We start from the raw sequence: 6454 nt of genomic DNA, 5'->3' as shown, positions 1-6454 counted from the left end.
AGAATGACAGTCTACTATGTGGCTGCATTTTATGCAGGTACTCAGTGGGTCATGTTACCTAAAAGGCTTGTACAACAGCTGACTACGTTACCACCTGCGCAGTTTATTGAATGGGTCAGAGGATGTTCAAAATTCTTGTGCCTATGTACCTAAATGGCGACATTGTCCATAATAGCACAACTGGTTTTAATGTGAGAATTATTCAGCTTGGAAAACACATCAACGTTAAAAGTGAGTGACACAGAAGTGATAAAGCTATTGTTTACCCTATTTAGAAAAACTGATCTTCAGCTTCAGTTTCTCGGGCATGTCCTTTAATACAAGACAGTTTGCTCGCGCTGTCTAGTAACGATCTACAACACTGCTATTTACCTTTGTTGTCTGTAATCTTGCCAACGGTTGTTGACAATAATTTATTGAAGCTTTCATCCGGTCTTCTATAAGTAGTCTGATTGGACAAGGAGCAGCTTCTAGAGCTACCAGTCTGATTACACCTTATGTCACCTGACTTCTGGGCAATATTATATGAAGATGGTATCTGTCCTTTAGGACATGTCTGAACGAACAGCTACCATCTTCATATAGTTAAGGGTAACCGGCCACTGATCTTCTGTGCGGATGCACACGCATTGCCCGAACTCTTATGGGACTCGATAAGATTGTCAGCCGCGAGTAATGAGTGTAATGGGCAGGGGCACTTCGAATGTAGTGTGTCGACATTAAGTCGGGAATTTGGGTCTCACGGGGAGCGTGCAAGGGATAAATCCCTGTAGTCGCACTATCCTCTGTGCCCTCGGTGGCTCAGGTGGAAAGAGCGTCTGCCATGTAAGCAGGAGATCCCGGGTTCGAGTCCCGGTCGGGGCACACACTTTCAACTGTCCCCGTTGATGTATATCACCGCCTGTCGGCAGTTTAGGGTCTTGATTTAATTATCATATATTGTGTTTATCATTGCATATTTTACAAGTAGGAGCTTGCAGTTACTAGCATAACGATCAGGGCAGATGCACACAAACACAGCTTATTTTTCATGATAAATGTTCGTCGATCTTTGATACCAAGTGTTTGAAACTACTTACATATAATGACAACATCAAGTTTATTACAAAACTTGCAGTTCCCTTTTTTATCAGCACAATCCAGACGTTCTTTCCTCACATTTTTCATTTGACTTTTGGTGCTGGATTTGCCTTGCATGTCTTCTGGAGGGTTGTTCTTAAATCTAACCAACCTAACAGGTTGACGTTTTATCTCCAAAATATTCGTCAGTTGATTTAGAGTGGTGAATGTGGACTCATGTTAACCTGCCACTTAGGACGATCTGTGGGTCGCAAACAAGCCAGAAATCTTTATTAAACAAAAAAAAATTAAAAATAAAGCTTTTAATGCCTATAGCACCATTTTCCTACTATTGCATGAGTACTCATTCAACGGGACAATTTTCTACATGACCCTCAACCAGCGAAATTACCGTCTACAACAGGGCCGGCCAAACGCTGCGACAGCGACATCTGTTATTAGACAGAGGGTTGGATCCCCTCAGTCGACGACGTTAGGTTGCAACGCCTGGGCTACTCTCAGGTTGTAATCTCCGTCTTCGGCGGTTGTGTCTGTCTGTCTGTCTGTCTGTCTGTCTGCCCGTCGCTTCCTGCTGTCGCTGTTCGTCCGTCTGTCCGCCTGCCTGCTCGCTGTCCACCGCCGCCGCTGCTGCCTGCTGTCCGTCCGTCCGTCCGTCTGCCTGTTCGCCGCCGTCTGCTGTCCGTCCGTCCGTCTGTTCGTCACCGCCGCCGCCGCCGCCGGTGCCCGCCGCCGCCGCCAGCCGGTGCCCGCCGCCGCCGCCGCCGCCGCCACCGCCGCCACCGCCTGGTCGCCGCCGTCGCCGCCGTCCTGACCCTGGTCTACGGCCGTCTTCGTCTTCATCCGTCTTCGTCTTTGTCTGTCCCCAGTTTCTGTCCTTTCCTCTCCGTTCTGTTCGTTATTGTTTCTGTCTACCATCATGTCCGCCCCCACCACCGCTGCCACCGCTACCACCACCGCCATAGTTTATACTTCCCCTTCCGCCGCCTCCACCACTATAACTTGGTGTGCCCAGTCCCACCCCCCTCCTTCCATCCCACCTCTCCTCACTCTCCCTTCACCCTCTATCTTTGTCGCCCCCTCTCACGCTTCTTCCTCTCGCCCCTCTCGTTCTGATCCTTTCCCCCCACTCCCCCAGCCTGTCACTGCAGCTCCGGCTCGGGTGGTGGCCCGTCGGGCCACTGTCCACGCCCAGCTTTCACCGTCACCTTCGCCATCACCACCGCCACTGCCACCGTCATCGCCGTCGCCTTCGCCTTCGCCTTCACCGTCACCATCACCATCTCCGGCGCCGACTCCGGCCCCGGGACCTGCCCCTCCCCGCCACATTCCCGTTGTTCCCGTCCCCCACACCTCCTCCACCGCCGTCAAGCGCCCCAGTGGCACCCCTGCTTCCTCTGCTTCCAAAAAGGCTCCGCCTCGTCCTCCTTCCCCCACCCATGATGCCATGGATGTCTCCCCGCCTGTCCCTGCCCCCTCCTCCTCCTCCTCTACCCCCTCCTCCTGCCGCTACCTCCTCTCCCGTCCTGATCCCTCTCTCCTTGAAGCACGGAACCTCACCCTCTTCCTTCGCCAGCATTGTCCTGGTGCCCCCATCTCCCTCCTCACTCCTCGCCGTGATTCGGTCCTCATCTCCTCCCCCAGCCCAACCCTCCACACATACCTCCTTTCCCGCATCCCTGTCACCCGCTTTGGCCCTCATGCCTCTCTCACCCCTGCTCCTTCCCCACCTCCCTCCCGCCAACCCCAACCTCCGCGTCGCCCGCCAACTCTCACCGCCGTGATCACTCGGCTTAGTCCAGTGATCACGGAGGAGGAGGTGTTGGCGGAGCTCAAGGCGCATCCCCATTTGGAGGTGCGTGCGGTTCGCCGGATACATAACGCTGCCGGCCCCACCCGCCTTATGCGGGTTTTTTCTGAGCACGCCCCCTCCATTGACCGTCTCCTGAAGGAGGGTGCCCTCCTTTTTAACCAGCGGTACAAGGTCGACCCCTCCCGTTCCCCTCCTCAATCCCTGCGCTGCCAGAGGTGTCTGCACTATAACGCGCACCCCACAGCTGAGTGCCGCGAGGCCCCCACCTGCCCGCATTGTCGGCAAGCGCACTTCCTCCGGCAGTGCCCTAACCTCCAATCCCCTCCTTCCTGCAATACCTGCAATCTCCCCCATCCCACCTACTCCCAAAAGTGTAAAGCCCGACCCCCTCCAACCACTCCTGAACTCACCGTCCCTGTCCGTCCACTGGACGCCCCCACCCCTCCTGGCAATTCCCTTCGTCCCCCCCCCCCACCGCTGAGGACATCATCAGGTTCCTAACCATCGTCCTCCAGAATGTTCACCCCTTTCAGCGCCCCCACACCCTCCGGCAGATCTCCCTTGCCGCCCATTCCGTATTCCAACTCAAGATGTACGCCACCTACTCCAACAACCAGGCCCATTTCACCTTCTCCCGCCTTGACACCCTCGTCTAAATCCCGATCATGGCGCGACAGCAACATATCCTTTTCAACAACATCCGCTCCCTACCCGCCAACAGGAACCTCTTCCTGCACACCCTTGCCGCCCACCGCGTGGATGCCTTCCTCCTTAATGAAACCTTCCTCCAACCCCACCACACCATTCACACTTCGCCCTACCTCCTCCACCGCTCCGATAATCCCCTCCCAATTGCGCGTGGTGGAGTTGCCATTGGTCACCACCGCCAGATCCCCGTTCGGCTCCAACCTCTCCTTCCCGACCCCACCGAACACCTTATCCTTAGTCTCTTCTTCCCCGGCCTTACCGTTACCTGCGCCACCATCTATGTCCGCCCCAACGCTCCTATTCCCTTCGACTTCCTCTCCCACGTCGATCGTACCTTTTCCTCCTACGTGATCGCCGCCGACCTCAACATCCATAGTCGTTCCGCCGCCCAGTTACGGCGGTGGCATCGGTTCCTCTCCTCCCTTCAAGGCGACCTCATTCCCATCCCCCAGCACACCCGTACCGAATCCAACTCCACTCCTGATGTTATCCTCTCCTCCCCCAACCTCCTTGGCCGCATAACGGTGGATGTCCTGGAGCCTATTGGCAGCGACCATCTCCCTGTCCTCCTCACCGTTTCAGACGGTCGTCGCCCCCGCCCCGACCCTCGTAATGACCCTCCCCCTAAGTATGTCCATGACTACTCCCGTGCCGACTGGAATGCCTACCAGGATACCGTTTCCACCCAGGTCGATAGCCACCCCTTCACCTACCACCACCCTGACGATGTTACCCATGCCGCTTCCTTTCTCCAGCAGACCTTGTCTGAGGCCATGGAGGCCCACGTCCCTACTGTCGCCATCCACCCCCACCGTCCTACCTTACCCCCACAGGCCGTCCTCCTCCTCCGTGAATCCCGTCGTCTCTACCGCGCCTTCCTCCGCACGCGTGACCCGGACACACTACGACGCCACCGGCAACTCCAGCGACACATTCGTAATTTGCTCGCGGCTAAGAAACGCCGGGACTGGCGACAGACATGCACCCGTTTAAATGCTACCCTACCAATAAACTCGTCCAAGTTCTGGTCGGCCTTCCGTCGCCTTACTGGAACTAAGCCCTCCCCTTATTATCCTCTTCTCCATGATGATCACCCTTTCCCTGACTCCCTTAGTAAGGCCAACCACTTTGCCTCCTACCTCTCCGATGTATTTTCCATTCCCGATGATCCGCAGTTCGATTACTCCCTCTTCCCGGATATCCGCGATCGAACTGACACATCTGTCCCTCCCCTCGCTCCTGGTTTCCAGTACTTGGACAACATTGCACACACGGAACTCAATGCCCCTATCACTACACAGGATCTCATTGCTACACTCCGCACGAAACGCAACACCGCTCCTGGCCACGATCGTGTCACCTACCGTCACCTTCGTGAAGCTCCTGTCTCTTTCCTCTCCACCCTAGCCAGGCTCTACAATGTAGTCCTGTCCACCGGTTACTACCCCGACCTGTGGAAAACCTCCCGTATCCTCATGTTCCTTAAACCTGGCAAACCGCCGTCAGCCGTCTCCTCCTACCGCCCCATCTGCCTTACCTCGGTCTTCAGCAAGGTCCTGGAATCTATCCTCACCCGCCGCATGCACCAGCATCTCCGCCAGCACCGCCTCCTTCCCGTTACCCAGTGTGGCTTTCGGCCGTCCTTCTCTTCCGACGACCTTCTCCTTCACCTCACTCATCTCCTTACCGAACAGCTTAATTCCCGTCGCTCCGCAATCTTCCTCTCCCTGGACCTCGAACGTGCCTATGACCTCGTATGGCATTCCGGTCTCCTCTTCAAGCTCCAAACCTTCGCCCTTCCCATTAACTACGTCCGTCTGATCGGCTCCTTTCTCTCCCGCCGTCCTTCCTATGTCACCGTCCATAACACAGATTCCTACACCTTTTTCCCCTCTGCCGGTGTGCCCCAAGGCTCCGTCCTCTCCCCCCTTCTGTACCTCTTGTACACGGCGGATATGCCGCCGCCGTCAGCCCCCGTCCACCTTCTCCAGTTTGCCGATGACACCGCCTTCCTTGCCCTTGCCCCCACCCTACAGCGCTCCCAACACCTTCTCCAATCCCATCTTGACCGGTTCACCGCTTGGTGCAACCAGTGGTTGCTCAAGGTCAATCCATCCAAAACCCAGGCGATCATTGTAGGCAAAACCACCCCTTCCTTCCGCCTCCTTGATTTCTACATCACCATCTATGGCCGTCCCATCGCCCTCACTCCCACCCTTAAGTACCTTGGCGTCACCCTTGACCGTCGCCTCTCCTGGACTCCCCACCTCCGGACAATCCAAGCCAAGGCACGCTCCCGACTCAATCTCCTCTAGCTCCTCTCTGGCCGTACGTGGGGTCTGGACCCCTCCACCATCCTCCACACCTATAAATCCCTCATCCGCCCTATCCTTTGTTATGCCCATCCGGCTTGGATCTCCGCCCCCCCTCCCTTTTATAAATCCCTCCAAATCCTTGAACGCCATGCTCTCCGCCTCGCCTATCGCATCCGTCTCCCCTCCCCCACACGGATCCTGTATGATCTCATCCCCTTCCCCCACCTCCTGCTTTTCCTTGAAAGGATACGGATCCTGTACACCTCCCGTAAACTCGACCCTCCTCACCCGCTCGTCTCCCCAATCCTCTCCCACCCCCGCCCGCTGCCGCGCCTGTATGCCCACGTCCCACCTGGTCTCCATCTCTCCACCCTCCTTACCCTCTCCCAAGGTGGCTTCCGCCAGCTCCCCCTCCCTGATGATGTCCTCCTCCCCTCCATCTACCCCTCCTATCAACTTTGACCCTGCCCCCCCCCCCCACTTCCTGTGTCCTTTCCTTTAGGCACCCTCCCTCCCTTCTCTTCCCTTCCCTTCCCTTCCC

General features: G+C 56.3%; 1 non-coding gene across 1 annotated transcript; it reads left to right on the top strand.

Annotated features, from left to right (window-relative positions):
- Window positions 1–789: 789 nt before the first annotated feature.
- Trnat-ugu (transfer RNA threonine (anticodon UGU)) lies at window positions 790–864 on the top strand. Its single transcript has one exon. It is a non-coding gene; the product is annotated as a tRNA-Thr (tRNA).
- The last annotated feature ends 5590 nt before the right edge of the window (window positions 865–6454 follow it).

The sequence above is a fragment of the Schistocerca nitens genome, chromosome 2, assembly GCF_023898315.1.
Source record: "Schistocerca nitens isolate TAMUIC-IGC-003100 chromosome 2, iqSchNite1.1, whole genome shotgun sequence".
Taxonomy (NCBI): Eukaryota; Metazoa; Arthropoda; class Insecta; order Orthoptera; family Acrididae; genus Schistocerca; species Schistocerca nitens.
The sequence above is the reverse complement of the archived record's forward strand: the minus strand, read 5'-3'. Positions and strand labels throughout refer to the sequence as shown.